This window comes from Ovis aries, chromosome 1 (genome assembly GCF_016772045.2).
Source record: "Ovis aries strain OAR_USU_Benz2616 breed Rambouillet chromosome 1, ARS-UI_Ramb_v3.0, whole genome shotgun sequence".
NCBI classification, from domain to species: domain Eukaryota; kingdom Metazoa; phylum Chordata; class Mammalia; order Artiodactyla; family Bovidae; genus Ovis; species Ovis aries.
In genome coordinates this window covers 220,362,646-220,386,449 of record NC_056054.1, presented here as the reverse complement: position 1 = coordinate 220,386,449, position 23,804 = coordinate 220,362,646, and the positions used below count along the sequence as shown (strand labels likewise).

At 37.7% G+C, this 23,804-nt stretch overlaps 2 protein-coding genes across 12 annotated transcripts in view; one reads left to right on the top strand and one right to left on the bottom strand.

The window, feature by feature from the left end:
• Positions 1–8,282, bottom strand: part of PDCD10 (programmed cell death 10) — a 50,788-nt gene extending 42,506 nt beyond the window's left edge. For 2 of the 10 annotated variants that reach the window (XM_042244761.2, XM_060410644.1), the window contains exons 1-2: positions 8,190–8,282; positions 7,651–7,823 (exon numbers count right to left, since the gene is read on the bottom strand). The gene's annotated coding sequence lies outside the window, so the exon portion shown is untranslated. 10 annotated transcript variants of the gene reach the window in all.
• Positions 8,283–9,107: 825 nt separating this feature from the next.
• The window catches only part of SERPINI1 (serpin family I member 1), an 80,632-nt gene continuing 65,935 nt past the window's right edge, over positions 9,108–23,804 (top strand). Inside the window, exon 1 of one of the 2 annotated variants that reach the window (XM_012099879.5) lies at positions 9,108–9,191. The gene's annotated coding sequence lies outside the window, so the exon portion shown is untranslated. Of the gene's footprint in view, positions 9,203–23,804 lie in introns of both variants that reach the window. The other variant, XM_004003186.6, reaches the window with a different exon arrangement.

Below are 23,804 nucleotides of genomic sequence, written 5' to 3'. Positions count from 1 at the left end.
AGGTTCGCTACAGTATGCAATGTGTATTTTATCAAATTTCTTTGCACCACAACACTGCCACAAGGTGCTTAAATGTTGATAAAATTATTAGCCCCAGATATTAGGTTGGTATAAATGTAATTGCAGTTTTGCACTGTTGAAATTTGCTGTTTGATATTGGAATATATTCTTAATAAATGTGGTTATGCTATACATTATTTTAATGTGCATTTCTCACTTTATGTTTTTTTGCTAATGATTTACTACTTGCTGTTTATTTTATATTTATTTTGGACTGTGGAAATGATGTTAGACAAAACGCAAATTCGAGCAATTTTCTCATCTGAGTTCAAAATGGGTCATGAGGCAGCGCTGACAACTCACAACATCAACAATGCATTTGGCCCAGGAACTGCTAACAAACACACAGTGCAGTGGTGGTTCAAGAAGTTCTGCAAAGGAGGTAAGAGCCTTGAAGATGAGGAGCACAGTGGCCAGCCATCGGAAGTTGACAACAATCAACTGAGAGCAATCACTGAAGCTGATTCTCTTGCAACTACAGGAGAAGTTGCTCAAGAACTCAACATCTCAACCATTCTACAATCACTTGGTATTCGAAGCAAACTGGAAGGTGAAAAAGCTAGTTAAGTGGGTGCCTCATGAGCTGACTGCAAACCAAATAAAATCATTGCTTTGAAGTATATTCTTCTCTTATTCTACACAACAACAAACTATTTCTCGATTGGATTGTTACATGAGACAAAAAGTGGATTTTATATGACAACTAGTGGTGATGACAAGTTCAGTGCTGGACTGAGAAGAATCTCCAAAATACATCCCAAAGCCAAACTTGCACCAAAGTCATGGTTACTGTTTGGTAGTGTCTGATCTACTACAACGTTCTGAATCACAGTGAAACCATTACATCTGGTAAGTATGCTCAACAAATTGATGAGATGCACTGAAAACTGCAATGCTTGCAGCCAGTACTGGTCTACAGGGCCTAAATCTTATCCAGGATAACATCTGACCACACATCACACAACTAACACTTCAAAAGTTGAATGAATTGGGCCTTACCTCATTTGCCAGGTTCACCTGACCTCTCGTCAACTGACTACCACTTCTTCAAGCATCTCACCAACTTTTTGCAGGGAAAATGCTTCCATAACCAATAGGATGCAGAAAATGCTTTCCAAGAGTTTGTCGAATCCCAAAGCATGGATTTTTACACTACAGGAATAAACAAACTTATTTCTTATTGGCAAAAATATGTTGATTGTAATGGTTCCTATTTTGATTAATAAAGATGTATTTTAGCCAAGTTATAATGATTTAAAATTCACAGACTGAAACTGCAATTACTTTTGCACCAACCTAATAAATGGACTCTGACTCATTTGTTTAACAGTAAGTGAGAATAAGGACAAGATTCTATCACGATAATGACATTTAACTTCACCTTTAGCTCCAAGTGATCTCAAATAAAAATGCTATTAGTCACAAGAAGAAATGAAGAAGACAGAATGGTATTTGTTTGTATCATATATACAATTCCTCCCATGACCTTCACTTATAAAACTGTATTCATTTTTCAAGGAAGGAAACCCAAATCAAGGGAGGACCTCAGAAACCTCTCAAGTTTTGACAGTACTGTCAAAATGCCAATTTTATTACAGATGAAGGTATCTGCAAGTGTCTACTCTGAATAAAAGGACACAGCATTATTCAAAATCCTTTGGAATTAAATTAGACAGCCATGTAACAATGTGAACTGGTATAGGGAGCAGTTGCACTCTGGAGGCTAGGTATGACTCATTTACCATTCCCAAATGCCTTTGGTTCCAGCAACATAATGAAGTCTAAGAAGGAAGCAAGGGTTTAACACCTGAGGGTTTTGTCCTTCCTGAACTCCAAACTCCATTAGATTTCCAGTTCATCTTGAAGACAGGATGGCTGAATAAGGCAGAAAGGCATATTTCAGTGCCAGGGACCAGAAGATAACTCAGAGAAACTATCATTTTTCCCCCTTCTTATTGGCTCCGATGGAAAATTATCAAATGAACTGATGCATGTGCAAGTACTTAATATGTCAGAAAGACCAAATGTCCATATAATGGTTTTTCCACCCCCCTACTATCCACTAAATTATAAACACTGTAGAGAAGTTTTATTCCTTTCTCTATTTGCTAGTACCTAGCTCAGTACTCTGCATAAGTAAGTGTAGTTGCTCAGTCGTGTCCAACTCTTTGCGACCCCATGGACTACAGCCCACCAGGCTCCTCTGTCCATGGGATTCTCCAGGCAAGAATACTGGAGTGGGTTGTCATTTCCTTCTCCAGGGGATCTTCATAGTCAGTCTAAATCAGCAGCAGTGTTGGAGATGCGATGATGAAAAGCTACATATACGCCATGCCCTTGAGGGTGTGCAGTCTTGTAGGGAAGAGAGACAATAAAGAAATACATGTCAAGCTGCCACTTTACATAACTCCAGGGAGCATACCTGTGTCACACTATACATATACTTGCCCTATGCAAATTCAATGGGCACGTTTAACATTTTTCATTTTTGAAGAAAACGAAAAGAAAAATAACTATTGAAATACTGGATGACTGTAATTCCAGTCCGCAAATATAAGCCCCTGAATGAAAGCGATAAAGACATGGATCTGCTACCCACCACTGGACTGAGAGCCACAACTGTCCCCAAAATGAGAGGCTCACCACACATATTTCCTTTCCAGAAAGATCTCTGAATAGCAAGTTAAACACTTGACCCAGCACTCAAAGGAAAAGTAATTCTATTCCAGTGCTAGAGGAAAAATGATGTTTGTTAATGCTATGTCAGTTTCCAACGTGGTAACTTTCAAAGTGTTCCTTTTAGAGTAAATTTTCAGATAAGTAATTTCTGCCTGCCACATTGACTTCAGTATCTAAGACACGACTTTTTGTAACTGGAACTCTAATCTAAGTTGAGCCCTCCATCGGTGCTCAAAAACACCCATCATTTTTACTGCCATGATTAAAAATATAGCGTCTTAACTTCACTAGCATGGATTTAAATCCTAATTCCAAGCAGTAAGTGGTTGTGTGACCTTGCGAAAGTTACTTAACCTCCCTATATTTAGTTTTCTTAAATTGGGGATAATAGTGCCTCTACATTACAGGGTTCATACAAAGATTTAAGGCAATTTTACACGTAACATATATTTAACAAATGTAAGATAAATGAATAAATCAAAGTATCATTATTATACAATCTATCTTTTTCTGGTAAACTTATTTCCAGAGGACTGGCATGAGTAAACAGTAATGACTACTACTTAATATGTTCCACTGCTGTTACCCAATAATTCATAAGCCAGCTGATGAAAAAGAAAAATCTTTTTTTTTTCAAATAGCAACACCTGATTCTAGACAACTGTAGAGTGACACTAAGTTTGAAGACTCATGTCACTTTTTAAGTGGTTAAAAAGAAAGATTATGCACAGCAAAAAATGTAAGCGTGATCTTGAAAAATATGATTACAATATTACATTGTATCCAAGATGCAACTGTGTAGCTAAAATGAGAAAACTAAATTCTACATATAAACAAAACTGGACCACCAAACTACACAGTCTACCTTTCTGCAAATAAATTATTTCTAACTGCTACAATAAAGGTGCTTTCACTTTTTACATCGTGTGTGCACGCGTGCTTGTACTGCTAAAATATAAATCACTAATAAGACCACAGCTTTCTATAACATTTCAAATGCAGTAATATACACCATCAATCACACTATTTAACTTCTAAATCACTTCTGCAGTTTATATTGTGGACAAAAAACTGTTTATCATGGCATTAGCTTAAAATTCTTGGCACACGTTACCAATCATTAACAACCTTAATAACTGAACAAGATATAAGAAGCAGTACCTCAGTTTTATCCTTCACATATTGGTATGCTAGGTCAAAACGAATTTTATTATCCCTAATTCAAGTAACATAGGGACATACTTAAAAATGTAAGTTTAGGATTTATCAAAGACTTGTATTAACGATAAAAACTGGGCCAAATATGAGCAAGCACTTTTTGACAATATTTTGTGGGAGAGTGAATTGGTAAATTCATGAAGGCATGCAAAGCTACAGCAACTCTGAGTTGCTGAATTTATTCTACACCATTATAGTAGTACTCTGAAGGATCAGAGAGTTTGTTTTCAGAACCAAAACCTAACACATTTCTGAATTTAGTCTTCATGTTTTGAAAATAATATTTTTAATCTCGTAAGTACTGAGGTTTAAAGCAAATAAGATATTACCTTAAGGGCCACTGAAATATGACAATTTTCATGAAGCTCAAACTATAAGCTCCTTTGAAATAAACACCACTCAGTTTTACAGTCACCTTGTCGAAGGCAAGTTATATTAAAGGTAAAATTCAAAGGAAGATTACTGTGGTTAAAAAACAAAACAACAAAGAAAAGGGAAACTCATGAATTTTGTTGAGGACAGAGGAGCTAACAGGGAAGAACAGAATTCACAGAAAGTTAGTTTCTTGCATATCTGTATTTTATTATAATGAATGTTGCTTGCAAGAGCAGGATAGTGATAAGGTCTCCAAAACACTGTTATACAGAAATTTTGCTGTAATAGAAAATGATTCCTTTGCCATTTCCACACAGAAAACTACCCTGATTTTATAGACCTCCAAGAAAGAACAAACATCTTTGTACAATTTGTATCCAACTTCTGTCAATAACCTCTTTTTATCCAAGGGTAGGAAACAAATCTCTTTTACTCATTTTTGTATTTCTGCCCCTTGCAGAGTGCTGGATGCACTGTGCATGAAAACACTTACATTTATTCATACATTCAGCAAATAATTACTGACTACTTAACTTTGTGCCGGGCACTGTATAAGTAATGAGGTAAGGCACATGACAAATAAGGGCCCTGCTCAGGAAGCTTACTGTCTAGTGAGGGAGACAGACACTTATCAAGTAAACACAAAAATAATTAAGTTCCTATCGTGATGATGCTACAAAAAAGTACAGAGTATGGTGAATATACAGTAGGAACTTAGTTTGAGGAAGGAGGAGTCAAAGGTCAGGGAACATTCCCCTGAGAAATGACATCTAAACTGAGACTTGAAAATTAACTAGAAGTTGGCCAGACTTGGGGCCTCCCTGGTAGCTCAGACAGTAGAGTTTGCCTGCAAGGCAAGCAGGAGACCTGGGTTCAATCCCTAGGATGGGAAGATCTCCTGGAGAAGGGAATGGCTACCCATTCCAGTATTCTTGCCTGGAGAACTCCATAAATAGAGGAGCGTGGTGGGCTACAGTCCATGGGATGGAAAAGAGCCAGACTTGGGAAGGGGAGGTGAAGCAGTCCAAGCAGGAGGATGAGTGAGTGAGTGAAGTCGTTCAGTCGTGTCCGACTCTTTGCGACCCCATGGACTGTAGCCTACCAGACTCCTCTGTCCATGGGATTTTCCAGGCAATAGTACTGGAGTGGATTGCCATTTCCTTCTCTAGGGGATCTTCCTAACCCAGGGATTGAAACCGGGTCTCCCGCCCTGTAGACAGATGCTTTACCATCTGAGCCACCAGGAAAGTCCAAGCAGGAGGATGAAACAAGTATTAATGCCCCCAAGTCAGGAAAAAGCTTATGCAGGTAGTAACTGAAAGGCACCGTAAACAAGAAAGGCTGGGGATAAGGCTGGAAAGGTACACCAGAAACAAAAGAGAAACTGTCAGCACTGAATAGAGCAACATGGTAATAGTACCTGAATATTTAAGTCATTGTAAGTCTTTTTTTCATGTAAAAATAAATAAGGAAACTGAGTCTTTATCTCAAAGTATTAAAAAGGTCTATAGTTAAAAGACCTGGATTATGCCTTGGTCCTGCCAGTTACTAGTTACAGAATCTTCCACTTAAAACCAATCTGAACTTCTTTCTTTATTCTCTTTGTAAACAGGTACTCAGTTATACCACCACAGTACTCCAACATGACAGATGACAGATGAAAATGAAAGATGATAAATACAATAAAAACATTATCTTACCATTCTGTTACTGACCAGACAAAATACCAAAACTACGATGACGCTCAGAGATGAAGAAAAGTTAGTGGTACAATCTAACCAAGGACAAAAATTAGCATGCACTAGACAAGTGCGTTATATTAATTTTACTAATTCCTAAATTTTGCTGACTTTAGGTTCAAAAGTTCATTCCACAACCTCCCAAATGCATGCCAAAAATTAGAACTCATTTCTCACTTCCTCCAACAGACCAAATGCCTGTATGTGGCCATATAGAAAATATACTAACATTCTTTCTTTACTATCACTGACTCATGATGGGTTTATGGTTTACTTAAACTACCGCACCCGTCTAACACAGCACTGAGTCAGTTATCTCCACATAAGTTTCCACTTGCTTAGTTAGGTCTTCCTTCCTTGTGTACTGCATTTCTTACTCATGGTGCTAACTATTCTTGATTTTACTTCATTCTGTAGTATTACAACTCTCTTTTATTTTAAAAGGAATGTAACAGTACTCCTGATTCTAGAAAGTGTTTTCGCACTCAGAAGTTAGACATATTGTGGGTAATTTTAATAACTGCAGAGTACATTCAAACTCTGCATATTTCAATGGTCAATGTATACAACAGTAAGCCATGACAGATTACCTGTGATCAGTAGATAACTGATTCTTATATATAAACTTATCAGGAACAAATGTCAATGAATGTACTACTAAAACTCTATTAAAGAACTGTCTAATATTTATGCACTGTAATTATATTTGGTCACAACAATGGATAAGACTGGAACAAGCACACTACTTTCTGCTCAATACAAAACATAAACGTACTATTTTTCCATTCTTTAACATAAAACAAGGATGAGTTAAAACTCACAGATGGTAAGAAAAATAAAATATACAAAAGCCTGATGTTATTATTTACACACACACACACACAAAGAAAATGAGGGGAAGTGAAAAAAAAAAATGTCATGTTACCTCCAAGAAATGCAGCATATATTCTTTTCTAGTAATGAGCACACTAAACTGTCTCTTGATGCTGTATTATTTGAAAAAGTGTAAAATAAGTTTCGTGGAAGAATCCCATTGTTCTCAGTTGAGAATAATAATAATAATAATACAGTCCTAAAGTAGAAAGGGAAAGGAGTATCTTTCACGAGTAAAGATGAGCCATATTGTTACTTTTCTCCTGTCCCATTAACTACCCTTTAAAACGGTAGCACCATTCATCACTTAATATACCTCTAATATAAGGAAAAAATAGCTAAGTTGAAATTGATTCTTATTTTTCCAACAACAGATTAGAGTGAGTGCTTCTTTTATTGAGGAATTCACAGATGGCTTCTTAGAAATACCTAAAATACATTACTTTGCAACTTCCTCTTCAAAAAACACAACCAATCTCCCCACTCTTTCTTTCTGGTGCGGCAGCTCAGATTTAGAAGCTGGATTACAAATGGATTAGAGTCAGAAGATCTGTCCCTATGTGTGTGACCTTGTGCACATCATTTACTCCCTCAGTTTCCTCATTAGCATCCCACTAGGAATACTCCTTGAAACAGCAAAGGTGTAAATACATATTAGGAATTACATCTTTATAAAGTTAAACTTGCCTATTCGGGACAAAATTACCTCCTTAGAGGGACCACATCATGAAACTGGAACTGAATCCGTAGATCTCTGTCAACATTTTGACTCTTCCTTCTACAGTTCTCTTCTTTCAAAGGGCATAACCCGAGTCACCTCAAGAGTCGATTCCAAGTGCCCCTTCCTTCCTCCACTCCTTCCCTATCCTACTTCTAAAGCTGGGGGAAAACAGCAGTCTCATCTCCCCGCCCCAAGCCACACCTTCAGAGGACCCCACCCCAGGCACATCCGCCCTCTCCCTACTCCGGGGGCAGCAGAGGCCAACCTCGCCCTTCCCCTCCCGCCCCCACCTACAGGAGACTTCCTGGAGGCGTTCAGGCCCGAGCAGGGCAGGCGGCATTTACAAACCCGCTTTACGCCACTCGCGTAGGGTAACCTCGCTTACGCCCGTAGGGCCCCGTTCCCAGCTCCGTCCGCTCCGCCTGCCAGAACCAAGCCCTAGTGCCCTAGCCACGGCCCCCATGTGACCCCAGACCTCTTCTGCTCCACGCGGGACCACGGGGACTGGGACAGAACAGCCTCACCTTACCGGTTACTGAGGTACTGACTTCACTTCCCACCTTTGAAGCCCTCTTCAACTCCCGGATCAATTCACTCCGGCGACGCCGGAAGGACCCGAGAGGAACCAGGCGTTGTCCGGAATCCTGCCCAGCCGGAGTCGCGCAGGGGCCTATGGGGATTCGTAGTCCCGCTTGCTGGCATCGTCGGCAAATCCTGCATACCTAGGACTACAATTCCCGTCAGGCTATGCGGTGCAACCGAAGACGATGGGTGGGGACACTTCTAGCCAATAAGGGGAGAGTCCCTGCCTTTGCGGGAGGGGGTGAGAAGAAGAGAGAGAGTGCACGGAAAGAAGAGGAAGGGAGGGGTCAGCTCTCACCTGCGCCAATCAGGATGCAGGGTCGGCCCGGCAGGCGTCTCACCCATTGTGGGGGCGGGCTAGCGGAGGCGAGGAGGGAACCGGGGTGGGGGAAGAGCTTCAAGTGGCTAACGTGGGGCGGCTGAGCCTCGCGGGCGTCCGGGAAGTCGCTGGGGAAACGCCAGGGTGGAGGGAAAGCGAGATGTGGGGATGCGCTCCGGCCGAAGGATCAGTTTCCCCTAAAGCGGCCAAGCACCAGGCACACCGAGCGTTCAGACCTGCGGGTCGGGCAGGGATAGGTTGAGCCTAGGCTACTCGCGGACGTGCCCTGACGGGGCGGGGAGCTGCTCCAGGTGTCAGGCTACTGCGTGAGGGGAGAGGGGTCACCAGGGAAGGGAAGCGGCAGAGAAGCTGCAGGAGCGAGAGGGAACGCTTAGGTACCAAGGAAGCAGCTTCCCGCTGCCTCCAGCCAGGACAGCAGCCGGAACAGCAGGAGGAGGAGCAACAGCTGCTGAATTGGCCAACTAGAGGAGGGGGAGGCGGAGCTTGGGTCCCTGTAGCAGCCGAGGGCGCAGCCTGGACTGTAGTTTCCCGGGAGAGAGAGCAGGAACAGGAGCGGAGCGCAGTCCTCGAAGCCTCAGGTCCAGCATCCCGCCAGGGGTTGCAGGTGTGTGGGAGGTAAGCGTGGGTGCCTCTCCTGGGCATCTGCTCTGCCCAGGAGAAAGCGTCTTCCAATAGGAATTTTACGAAGGCACAGCTAAAAAGAGTCTCTGACTAAGGTTAGCGAACTGGTGCAAACCCTTTTAGGTGAAAGATATACGTTTTTGGAGTTTAAGGGGGGATAAGGCAGCAAAAGGTGGCTTGACTCGGGGCATTAAGGGCGTGGTTAGTGTTTTTGATTTGAGTTGTACCATTAAACTGTTCTGGGAGATTTTAATATTGAGGAAACCCTGCTAATTGAGGGCAAGGTGGATGATATTTGGGTAGGTGCGTAGCTGGTAAAATACATAAAATTTTGTCAGTGATAGAGAATTACTTCAGAACTGTTTCGCTGGTCAAATAACTTTGCAGTTTTCCTCACTATGTACCCTTTATGTTGTTTTATCAGATTGTCCTGCTACGGACCCGTTTTCGGTGGTTATACTGCAGGTTTCTAGAATTGCGAGATCTCTATTAAATAAGCAAATGCTGTCAGGAATAATCAAGATGACTGAACCTATCAGAAGTATAACTTTTGCCAGCAATCATGTAAAAATGCTTTTTATGATAGAGGGATACTTAGCTTTCCCGGCCACTGGCTCTAGAATATCGGAACAAAGACCAGGACTCAGCCTACAGTGGGAACGTATGTTGTACTTCACTGCTGCCCCTTATTCTCTCATTTGTGTCTAGTAGTATTTGTACATTTAAAAAAACAAAAGTACCAAGAGAGCTGTGCAAGGATCCTTTTCTGTTTAGAGATCATGTGCTAAGTGATTTCCATTAGTATGCATTATGATGGGTTCAGACTTAACACATGTAATGGTATTATAAAATAATAGTTTATTCTAAGTACGAAACCATGTGTGGTTTCTTTGACTATAATTAAATGTAGATGGAAATATGTTTTTAATTCTAGATAAAGATGAAAGTCCCATCTACCTTTGTGTAACTATGACAGAATTACAGCCTTTTTTTAAAAAAGAAAGGTTGTAAAAAGCTATCTGCCCAGTTCATTTTCTTTTTCTTTTTGTTACAGAGGTTCCCCCAGATTACATAGCTTTTAATCATAGTAGCATATTGCAGCACATTTTGCCCTGAAATGCTTTCTTTGTGACAGTTGTATATTTCAGAGTCTGCCTGAATACTTTAATTGGGGATTTTTTTTTTTTAACTAGGGTCAGTAAAATGGAGTAATTGCCTTCTATTTTTTTGTTTCCATGGTTTGCTGATTCACTCATGATTTTTGGATTTTATTTCTGTAACACACACAGAATTCTTTTCTGAAAAGAAATGGCTGGGAAGAATTCATAGCTTAAAGTTCAGTCCTACTGAGCTCTACCACTGATAAGCCTAAGTGACTTATCAATGTATATACTCCAAAAGCCCCTCCCATACTCTCACACATTAGAGAAATATATAGGGGACACATCTTAGAAACACAGTGTCTTTTTAGATTGTACTCAAGTAGATCAAGTAAGTATTAGAAGCAACAAAGAGCTTAGAAGGAAGAAAAGGCAACAGTAGCCACTAAACTTCATGGTTAAGGAAGGGATTTTATCTTTGCTACATCACCAGAGAGTCTGTGAATCTACATATAGCTGATATGACCTGTGGAAATGATTTTAGGTGGAAAAATGGGTACTAGGGTGTAGTTAGGTTTGGAAAAGATTGTGTTTGCCCTTGTTATTTCTGATTAAGTAGAACATCAGAGCCTCAGTTTCTGTCTCAGGCTCTGCTACTGATTCATTTTGTGAAACTGAATACTTGCTGTCACTGGGTTGTTTCTACCATGCAATAATAATAATTAAGAATAATACTGGCACTGAAGTTCTTTCAGGGTCTTTATCAAAAGATCTTTTTGACAGGGTTTGGTTGGGAGTCAGTTAGTAATCAAGTAAATAAGATAGAAAATACATGCCAAAACTGTTGAAATTCATATGTACTTTGAATCCCAACTATTTATAGGTCTTGATGCTTTGAAGCATCAAAAAGGAATTCTCATGAATGAATGAGTCTCTGGTATTAACAGAATTTTTCACCTTTTTCCAAGATATGGATCTTTTTTATTGTGTCAATGTAAGAGATTGGGTTTCTGTATCATTTGAGAATTAAAAAACCATGTTTTTATAAGGAAGAAAATCATTGGCGGTATGTGGCACTTGAGTATTTGTTACCTTGAACTCTTGACACATTTTAAATTGGTGTTCACATTAAATAACCAGAATTCTTAAATGTTACTGGTGAGAAGTTCCTCATATGACAGTTTATAGTTTTCTGTGAAGCATTACTTGGTTTAAAAGCACATTATTCTGCTCTTTATTTTTACTATTTGCTTATGGCTATCAGAGTATATATAGGATGAGAAAGGAAAAAAAAAAATCAGCAGAATGCAGAATGTCTCTCAAGTGGAAGATGTTCATGGGATTAGTGTCCTTTAGCTGAAAGACCTGGTTAATTTCAAATTACAATATATATTGGACTTTTTTTAAATGTAACATTCTAACTCTAAGCCTACTGAAAATAATTCAGTAGCATGGATTTCTCTCTAACAGGAGGATTCACTGTTGCATGCAGCACAAAAGAATAAGATTTAAAGGTTCAAGATCAAATGGTTTTGATGTGGGACAGGGATAGGTGGCATAGAGGACAAGGGGGGATAGATATGAGGAAAACTGTATGAAAGACATACCCTTAGCAAGAAAAAAAAGAGATTTGATCCCTTTTTTTGGTTGGATGCCTCTAAGTGATTTCATGACTTTCCCCCCCCCCCCAGTTATTAATTTCTAGAGGCCTATACCCATTGTGGGAGACAGTACTTTCCTACATTATCATTTTAACTTAAGCCAGATAGACATTAATTCATTACATGCTGAATAATCATCGGTTATTGAAGCAAAGTGGAAAGACTACTGCAGGTATATACTTTTACGTGAAACTTAGTATTATTTGAATATAATATTAGAAAGTAAAAACTGATGTTTTCCCACTTAATAACAGAAGTACTTGAACTAGACACTAAAGTAAGATACCCCTTGCTTCCTGCCCCTGTCACCTTTAAAAGCCATCTTCTAAAGTTAAACACTGCTTTGAGGATCAAGATTAATTGTCGTACAGAGGTAAAGATTTGTTTCTGTTTTATTTTCAGTCTTATGTTTCATGTCAGCATTTAGTCATTAAAGTTTGGTTAACTGTGTTTTAAGTAACAATTATTAGCTCCTGGAGACTCTAAACTATCTTTTGCTCTTAGCACCAACATCATGCCCAGCAGAAAGAAGTTGCCCTATAACCACTTACTATTTCAAGAACTCAGAACCAATACTTCTTTAATGTATATGTGGGAGACATCTTGCACTTTGATGAAGAAGTCAGTTGCCCTCACAGAATTACTCTACATTAGGCCTTCTGAGAATGTCTTTGTGCTGTTTAGCCTTTACAAAAGTATTACTTGAGCCCGATTTGATTCCGACTGTTTGGGCTGCAAAGATTTACCTAAAACTTTGTGTGCCCCCATTTCTAAATTCATCCCAGAGACAAGGAATTATAGGCAAGGGAAAAGGGCTCTCCTGCTAGTGGAACTTAAGATCTGCCTTCTACAACCAGAGGAGCCTGTGGCTCACCACCACACACCTCAATAAGATACCTTTGTTGAAGCTTATCTATTAAAATCATATTTCATTCTATAAAAATTGAATTTACTCTTCCATTTTTTCTAATCATTCTTTTTTTAAAAAGTCAGATTGATTGTGTTTAAGCACATGTGGAATTGGGTATTTATTGTTTTTGTACTTGACCTTCCAGAAACAATCTGATTAGTGTTAGAATTAAGAATTCAAATGTGATTTTCCTTTTATTATTATAAGACCTGGAGAATTTAATAGTTAATAGTTAGAATTAAATAGTTCTTTAGCAATGAATTTAATATTAGCAGATATTTAACTTGTCTTTTGTTTACTTTTTAGTATGCCTTTATTAGCATACTGATAGATAGAGTTTGACTTAGAATTGATGATTGATTAATCTTCATGTTTCGATGGCATTACTCTTTAGCTCAGCACAGTGTCTTGCATAGAGTTGGCTGAGTTCCTGTCTTCCTCACCAGATGCGTGGTATCTTCAGAATTAAGACTGAGTTTCATTTCCCTTGGTATTTACTTTGAGAGCCTTATACATAGTTTAACAGTAACAGTCATTATATTTTGACAACCTATAATGAAGCATTTCATGTTTTTCACAAACAAGTACAACTAGAACAATGAACTTTTCTTAAACATCTCTTTTTACACTAAATTCAGCCCACTGCCCACAACAGTTGCTTATATCGAGATAAATATAAATATCACTGCCTTTTCCTGGATTTCTAAATGAATAAACATTGCTGTTAGTGGCAACTTTGCATGTGTGTACACTTTAAATATAAATTTATTAATTCAAAGCAGTTTGAAATTTGTGTGGTCTCTCATTGTCTCTAGAACTGTGCTAACTTAAAGGTGTACTTTTATGTAACATTACCCACTATACACTTATATACACATTTATGACTTTTTTTTTCCTTGACGCCTGGAAGTAGACTTAAAGTACGTGAATGCAACATGAGGCCTTCTCTTAACTAAAACTTAACTGCTCTTGAATATTCTGTTTTCAGTGAAATGGTTACAATGGGAGACCATACTCAGACTTATTAAATTTAAATTATACAACTATTTGTCATCTTTGAGCCGGCGTGGGCAGAGGATGAATTGTTCTGAGACATTGACAGAGCTCAGTGCTGGCCTTCCATACAGCACAGCTCAAGTACGCATGGTACCTCAAGCTCAAGCCACTGCTTCAAGGCCCTCTTCTGGTTCAGGCTAAGAAGGGAAAGCCTTCTGATCCCACAGCTCATAATTTAGTATGGGAAGGAAGGCAGATGGAATTTACTTTGATTTAATAACTTCATTTTCCTAAGTGTATTGTTTTTCCCAGATATACCAAAGTTCCCAGTAACAGTATCTCAACTGTCAGGAAGTATTTCTATAGCACAGTCTAGCAATTCAGTGAGTACCTATCAACCCATGGTTTGTTTTTCCGTTAGTATCTTAGCATTTTTGAATGGACCTCCAAGAGCTCAATGGGATACTTCTGATATTTTGCCCCCATTGGACTACCTCTGTCTCTTTCTTGATAACCTAAATTTTGTTCTGAAACCTAAGTTTTATTTGAGGTCTTTTAATCCTATATAACTTAAAGAGTTAATTTTATTGTTTTTTCACCTTTTAGTAGTATGCTATAGATACTGTATTATGATGTATAATTTTTGCCATTCGCTTGAATTAAATCAGTTATTGGAGCATTTAATTGTTGTGTACTTCACAAAGCAATTTGAAATCACTGAAGCAATTAATGCCTTTTAGATACATCCAGCCTCCCAGTTAAGTAACCTCTACTAACTATCCTAAATCTCTTTTAAAAATAAAATGTCAGTAACAAAATTACAAAGACCTAATAATAGCTATTCATTTTTTAGTAGAACAACAGGTTTAGTTAATAATTATTAATATATAATTAAACATTTTGAAGGAGAAAGAAGTCTTATTGTCCAGGGTTATCTTAAAAACCAAATTTCACTTACATTATGTGGCCAAAATTAATTGACAATTTAAAAAGTAATTCGCAAGTATGTATCAATTAGAAATGCTTTCAGCTGCAAGTTTCATGCACGGTGACATAAAATAATAGGGATTTATTTTTTTTCCAGGACAAAAAGTCTAGAAGAAAGTGGTTGTGTCCTTTTGTTTAGAGGCTAGCTGAATGTAGTCAGGATTTTGTCTTCATGCTTTCTCTTGTGCCTGACACAAGATGGATGCTTCTGCAGATCAAGACATCATATTCTAGTGTAGGGCAGGAAGACTGAGGAACAGTTCGTACCTATTGAGTTTTTCTCTTTTAATAAGGAAATAAAAGCTTTTCCAATGACCTCTACCAAATGTCCACTGTGGATTTAGTGGCCCATGGCATGTAGCTACCCCTAGCATTAAGGGATGTTGAGATATCAAGGACTTTGGGCCTTTGCAGTGGATGAAGTAGGGGAACAATGGTTTGAATGTAATTTGGGGTGACCAATCAATAGTGTTAACCATAGTCTGATAATTAAAATCATACTAACTTTACTAACTTTAAAATGTATTCCGTCTTCTTCTAACTAACTCATTGTTTCCTATTTGTTCATTTGGGTTTTTGTTTGTTTTTTTCCCCAGGTTAGAAAACTCTAATCTTCTTACACCAAATTTTTGTTTCTACTACCAGAGTTAAAGTCTCTGGGCAAAGGCATTTCCCAAAGACTGGTGATATCTCTAGTTAAAAGTTCTAGCCAAATCACATATAATACTTGTCCTGTTCTGTTCATTACAGATATTTTCTGTAACATTGAAAGGATGTTTCTATTTTTAAATCTGCTTTAAGCCTCAAAGAATCTTCATATAGGTCAAATTGAAAAATATAGGTGTAGTGTAAATGAAAGAACAATTGAATAGTAAACAAACCTTAAAAACAAATGCTGTCAAAAAAAAAAAAAAAGGCCAAAAAAGCCATTGCTTCATAGACAGGAACTCACTCTCAAAAAATTTAATCCTGGAAAATGGTGGTGTTACCATTTTTAAAATGTATAAAATATTACCAACATCTATACACTGATTATTACCTAAAGTATTACTCATTCTTATAAAAATACATCATAGGACTTATTAGAGTTTTGATAAATTATGATTTCTGATAAGAAAGTGTGAAAAAAGTTGAAACTGAGACAATGGAAACAAGTACTTCTTCTACAGTGAAAGAGCTCATAGTCAAAGATGTTGACCATAGGACCTTGGCTATATTGCAGTTGTCTGTATTTCCATATCAACATCTTTATTGTCCAGTTCTTAATATTTCTTTTATGTGAACTTAGATCAGTGGTTTTATTGAGGCAAAACTCTAGATATAGTCATGTAAATTTCTAAACTACTATAATCTGAAGCATGGAGTTGGCTGTTACACAGAGATACAACAAAACACATAAAGTCATCACTCCTTGGCATAATCTTTTGTCAATATGGTTAACAAAAGTTGACATTGTAAAGCATACTTGTATAAACAATGACATGCGATTTAGGATGATGGCATTGCAACAGTTGCTGTGACACCTGTCCAGAAGCAGAAGAAATTATCTGTGTGGTAATAAGGGAAGGCTTTGAAAGAGAAGGAGGCCAGCGTGGTGTGCTGGCGACGAGCAGGGGACCACAACCTATGTGGCCTGTGGCATACTATCTTTTTTTGTAAGTCAGATTTATTGGAACAGCTATGCTCATTCATTTACGTATTGCTAAGACTGCTTTCTTGCTACCACAGAAGAGTTGAGTCATTGTGGCAAAGACCATATGGCCCACAAACTTAAAATATTTCCTATCTGGTCCTTTTTAAAGTTTGTCAAACACTGGTTAAGAATGTGGGTTCTGTTGTCGTACAAAACTGGGTTAAAATTTGGTTTTGTAATCTGTAGCTTCAAGGATGTTTATATTGATAGAGATTTCACATAAAGTACATTGTATAATACTTGGCATGTGTTACATACTTATTAAATATTTTATTAAATGTTAGCTTTTATTTTATTATGACTTATTATTTTAAGTGAATTACAACTTTTAATTCAAGTAGGGATTAGAATCTCTAAAGTTAAGTATTGCTGCTTAGCTAAGTCACTTCAGTCGTGTCCGACTCTGTGCGACCCCATAGACAGCAGCCCACCAGGCTCCCCTGTCCCTGGGATTCTCCAAGCAAGAACACTGGAGTGGGTTGCCATTTCCTTCTCCAGTGCATGAAAGTGAAAAGTGAAAGTGAAGTCGCTCAGTCATATCCGACTCTTAGCGACCTCATGGACTGCAGCCTACCAGGCTCCTCCGTCCATAGCATTTTCCAGGCAAGAGTACTGGAGTGGGGTGCCACTGGAGTGGGGTGCCATTGCCTTCTCACAAATTAAGTACTCCCTACGCCTAAAATAAAAGTTCAGGAAGCTGGGAAGCGAATCATCTAATCTTAAGAAATTTTCAGGAGTTGCACAAAATATTATGTAGAGACAGGGATCTTGATGTAAGAGACAAACAAATGTACAGAATAGTAAAGCCAAGACTTTAAAATACAATTAATAAAGACTGACTAGCATATTGAATATTGTAGGAAGCTATGAGAGTCAAGTAAAGAGAAATTAAGATACTTTATTAAAACTTAGAGGAAAATGAAATTTTTAAGTGAATTTAATAAAGAAGAGACATTACTACTAGCCTTGAAAAATAAAAGATAGTAGTACGGAATACTATGAACAATAATATGATAACAAATTAGATGACCTAGATGAAATAGACAAATAAGTACAAAAACACAAACTACCCAAACAAGAAGAAATAGGAACTCTGAATGTAAACTCAAAAGTCCTTATGGCAAATCTGTCAACAAATAAAATTATATACCGTAATCAAGTGGGATCCATTCCAGGAATGCAAAGTTGGTTAAACATGAAAATCAGCACCACATCAGTAGAACAAAAGTCACATGGTCATCTCAATAGATACAGAAAACACGTGACAAAATCCATTTTCTTGGTGAAAACACTCAACAAACTAGGAATTTAAGGGAACGTCTTCAACTTACAAAGGACACCTGCAAAAAACCCACAGGTAACATCTTTCTTAATAGTGAAAGACTGAATATTCCTCCTTAAGATCAGGAGGGATGTCTGAAGAGATGTCTCCTCTCATCTTCTATTCAGCATTGTGGTAGGGGTTCTAGCCAGAGCCGTTGTCAAGAAAAAGTAAATAAAAGCATCCAGATTGGAAAGGAAGAAGTAAATCTATCTCTCTTTATAGATTAACATATATTATTTAGAAAATTCTAAGAAATACACATATACACAAACTGTTAAGTTCAGGAAGGTTATAAGCCATAAGAGCATAATAAAGATTTCAGTTGTTATTTTTTTATACACTCCTAAGTCGCTTCAGTTGTGTCTGACTCTGTGCGACCCCATAGACAGGGGCCCACTGTCTCTGGGATTCTCCAGGCAAGAACACTGGAGTGGGTTGCCATTTCCTTCTGCAATGCATGAAAGTGAAAAGTGAAAGTGAAGTCATTCAGTCGTGTCTGACTCTTAGCGACCCCATGGACTGCAGCCTACCACGCTCCTCCATCCATGGGATTTTCCAGGCAAGAGTACTGGAGTGGGGTGCCATTGCCTTCACTAGTGTGTAAAAATGTTCACTTTTATACACTAGTGAACATTCAAAAACAAAATTAAAAGCAATCCATTTACAATAGCATCTAAAAATTAAATACTTAGGAATACATTTAATAAAGGAAACATAAACTGGAAGATAATTTGTGTTCATGAATTAGAAGACTTAATATTTTAAGATGGCAGTGTTCCCCAAGTTTAATCTACAGATTTAATGCATCAAAATATCAGCTGCCTTTGTTTTGCAAAAATTCATAAGCTGATCTTAAAACATTTAAAAATGCAAAGGACCGAGTGGAATAGAATTGAAAGTTCAGAAACAAACCCTTATGTTTATGGACAGTTGATTTGCAACTGGAGAACAGAGAGTCGTCAATAAATGATACTAAGATAATGATGTGTTGTACTTAGTCGCTCAGTCGTGTCTGACTCTTTCTCACCCCATGGACTGTAGCCCACCAGGCTCCAGGCTCCGCTGTGGGTGGGGATTCTCCAGGCAAGAATACTGGAGTGGTTTGCCATGCCCTCCTCCAGGGGATCTTCCCAACCCAGGGATCAAACCCAGGTCTCCGGCACTGCAGGCGGATTCTTTACCATCTGAGTCACCAGGGAAGCCCAAGAATGCTGGAGTGGGTAGCCTGTCCCTTCCTCAGGGGATCTCCCCAACCCAGGAATCAAACCGGGGTCTCCTGAATTGCTGTTTTCTTTACCAGCTGAGTTACCAGGGAAGCCCATGATATCCACATGTAAAGAGTGAAACTGGTTGCTAACTCACACCATATGTAAATGTAACTCAAAATGGACTGCAGGCCTAAACAGAAGAGCTAAAACTATAAAACCCTTAAAAGAAAACATAAGGAGTAAATTGTCATCATCTTGCATTAGTCAGTGGTTTCTTAGGTATGATGCTAAAAGCACAAGTGACAAAATAAAAGTAATCAAATTTAAAACTTTGCATTTCAAATGACAAAATCAAGAAAGTGAAAACATAAGCCACAGGAGAAAATATTTGCCAATCAAACAAATCTCTTCTTGAGAAGAGACGTTCATAGGACCTATATTCACAGCCACTAGATGGCTAAAATAAAAAAGACAATAACAAATACTAGTAAGGATATGGAGAAAATTGAACCCTCCTAAATTCTTGGTAGGGCTGTAAAATGGTGCAGCCACAATGAAAATGGTTTGCGTGTGAAGTCACTTCAGTCATGTTCAACTCATTGCGACCCTGTGGACTGTAGCCTGCCAGTCTCCTCTGTCCATGGGATTCTCCAGGCAAGACTATCAGAGTGGGTTGCCATGTCCTCCTCCAGGGGATCTTCCCAAATCCAGAGATCAATCTCATGTCTCTTAGGTCTCCTACATTGGCTGGTGGGTTCTTTACCACTAGCACCACCATGTGGGAAGCCTGAAAATGGTTTGATTAATCCTCAAAATATTAACCATATATTAAGCATATGACCCAGCAGTTCCACTCTGGACACAAGCCTGGAGAATTGAGATAAAAATATTTCCATGCAAGAACTTTTACACAAATGTTTATACTAGTGTTATGAAGACAGCCCAGTGTTCCTCAATAAATAAATGGATAAGCAAACAGTTGTACAACAATGCAATGGAGTATTACTTAACCACAGAAAAGAATAAAGTACTGATAAACACTACAACACGGATGACTCTTGAAAATATTCTAAACAAAGCCAGACACAACAGGCCACATTTTATTCTATATAAAATATCCAGCATAGCCAAATCCATAAAGGCAAAAAAAGTAGATTAGTGTTAAGGGACACGGGAAATGGAGAGTGACTGCTAATGGTTATAGGGTTTCTTTCTGGGGTAAAATGTTCTAGAAATAGCAGTGATGATTGCAGAGCTTTAAAAAACTGACTTGTATGCTTTAAAAGTGAACATATAAAAAGTGTAAGTGAATATATATGAGGTGATTGTTTTTAAAAGTAAGAGTTATAGAAGATTAAATTATAAGGAATCCAAACCAGCAGATAAAAATAAAGAAAATATTCTCATTATATGTGATTTGGCCTTAGAACACCAGGCAAAATTAATGGAGAATGAAATCTAGCCACACTTTGGTAAAGTTGTTTTATTTTTTAATTTTAAAATGAAGGGGGAGAAAAGAACCTACAGTACTCCAAGCAGATAAAAATAAAGGGAGTGAAAATATTAGCTTGTGATCAGACTTCTCTTCTGTGGCATTTAATGACAGGAGGTAATGGAATAATGTATATAGAGCTACAGTGAAATAAGTTTATGATTCAAAATTGCTTATCGAGATGAGCTAGGGTTCAGTGTGAAGAACAAAAGAATGATCTTCTCGGCCATACAAGGGCAGACACACACACATGCACACCACCACTGCTACAACAACAACAAAAAATGCTTACTTTGCTGGCCAAGGAATCAGAATTAGGGATTCAGGACTGGAACTGTAAAGTGATGAAGTGGATGACATTTAAATAAGCTGTCCTATTTTGTTTCTAAACAACTCAGATGTTAAAAATGATTCTTATAAGATGCCTTATGGTAGAAAAAATAATGTTCTGGGTCAAATACCCCAGATCACTTCAAAAACAGAGAAAGATGTATAAGAAAGGATATTAAATCCCTTATTTTACAGATTGTGGAGTCAGTAGATGTTGTTTTATTCTTCATATTCCAGAAAAACAGTATTTAAGAACAAAGGAAATATGTGATGTATGCAAAAAGAAAAGAATAAACAAGAAGCATGACAGAATGCTAAGCAAATATATTACAGTTATCAACAGATTTGCTCTCTTATTGAAAGGTAGAATCTGCCATGGTGGGTGAAAAGCAAAAACTTGTTTTTAAAGACAGTGCTAAGCAAAGTAGCATCGGTTAAAGTAAAAGAACGGCAATGCAATAATAGACAAAAATAAATTTAATAATACAGACTGACATATTTGTGAGGTGACAGAATTCAAAGCAAAAACTTTAATCTGGTCAATAAAGACAATTTATATTGCAAAAGATATATTACACACTGAAGCTTTAATAGCCATGAATCTATTCATGCTGGTCATGTCGCCTTAAAATACATAAAATAATGTGACACAGAAAACATGGGTTTTGTTACCAGATCTGGACTCTAGGGAAACAAATAAACATGTAAAGCTGAGAATAAGGAAAGGACAAAAGTAGAATTTGGGAGGAAGCAGAAGTGATCACAGTGGCCCAGAGGTGGTAGCAGTGATGATATAGATTCAAGGAAGATCTGGGATACAGAATCAACAGGTTTTGTCCCTTTATTAGCTACAGGCCAAGGATTTCAAAACAAGTCAGAGGTCAGCCCACACGTAAGTGTGCGTGTGTATGTGTTTAAATGTCAGTTCTCCACAACCATTCTCTCTTGTCTTATATTGAACTCCTTGGGGCCCATTTACCTTGCCTGCTCCCACTTCCCATGCCAGCCTCTGTGGGCATTTCAGTGTGTGATCCCAGGGATGCAGTAAGGGAGATGGCTAAGGAAGAATGACTAAGAAAGTTGTGAATCTGAGTAATAAGAGGAAAATGGATCATTGTAATGGTTCAAAAAGTAACAATTGTATATACTTAAAAATGTTAAGATAGATTATTTTCTACTATAATAAAAAATGTTTAGAGACCTAAAAATGTAGTAATAATTATAAATCAGCTGAAGCATTTAAATCTGTCTTAAGAGGATTATGTTCATTTATCTATATTCAATTTGCTTCATTTCATAAAAAGTACTGGCTTACTTGACATTGACACATCCCTATGAAAAAAAGGGTCTCCTTGCTTTTAGATTAAGGAAGTCAACTTTAATTAAAATCTGTCTCATTTCCTTTCTTTTCAGTCTTAAAATTTTTGTCGTTGCCTTAGTTTACTTTCATATCATCTTCCTTTTTCTGTCACCCTAATTGGAAAGTTTTAGTTTTTGATTTGACACCTGCTTCTTAACTGCCACAAAACATATTAATTATGCTTTTACTATTATAGAAACATAATGTTCAGCTAGCTAACTAGCATGAATAATCCATCACTAAGAATCATTAACTACAGTAATTGCTGTCTTTATACAGGTAAAGACAGTCATTTGATGATATGGCTGACAACTTAAAATCATAAGCCCAGTTTCACTTTAAATATAATAGTGTACCAGCTGATACTTCAAAAAATGTTTTCCTCTTTCTCTCTCTTAGAATAACTTTTAGAAAACCTTTAACAGAAAGATCGTATTTATCAAGTTGATCCAGAATTCATTCACCAAAACATACCTTAGAACCCAGCTTTCTCCAGCCAGATTTCTTGCGGTAAAATTGCTTTATGCATTCATTAGCCCCTCAAGCCTTTATTCATAGCCTGTTTACTTTTAATAAGCTGTTTAATTTACTGTTTAATTTGTGTGTTTAGACAAATTGGCGATGGTTCAATAATATAAACCCTCCCAATAAAAATGGGGGTGGGGGGGGGAAACTGTGAAACTAAAGAAACGTAGTCATCTGAAAGGTACATGTTTTGAAACCTCAGTGAAGACCTGTTTGACATATGTGCCCTGGGATGGTGAGGTGCTTAGTTGGATGAGTGAAGAGCAGTAAGCTGAGTGACGAAGAGGTTAAATAGTTACATTTCCAGTTTTCTGAGAAAAAATAGACTATATGTTTTCTTTGTTTCATGCAAATGCTAATAGAAATCTTGGTACATAAATAGTAAATTAACAGCTATTGGTAAAATACTCAGCCAGGATGACATTTTCAGAGAAGTTAAGAAAAAAACAAAATTTTGCTTTTTCTACGTATAGTTACATATCTATTTATTTGAGTATCTAAAATAATGGTGTTAATGTTGGTATATTTACTTTTGATATGTGCATATGAAATAACTAATTGTACCTTATGTCAGCTTTCTCTTGTCCTGGTTGAGTTTTAGGAAGCTCTCTGAGAAGTATAATTTTATCAGCACAGTTTAGGGTGGGAAAATAAGAACAAGATGACTGCACATAGAAATTACTGAAATATAAAAGGCCGCACTGAACAATGGGTGTACAATCCTATGTTCCTGATACTTGTTTGCAGATCACGTGGAGACTATTATTGTGAGAGAAGGTAAAGTGAGAGGGTTTGAGAAGGCAGTGGACGTTGTGCAGAGGGAAATCCAGGTACTTTGTTGTTTTTTGAATCTGGGTTTTTACCTCTACCTACACACTGTGCTAGTATCTTTATATACATACATGATTCCTCTTAATTTCTATAATAATCCTATGAGACAAGTACTACTTTAGTCCCCATTTCAGAAATGAGGAAACTGAGGCACAGAAAGTTGTGTAGGTTGTCTCAGG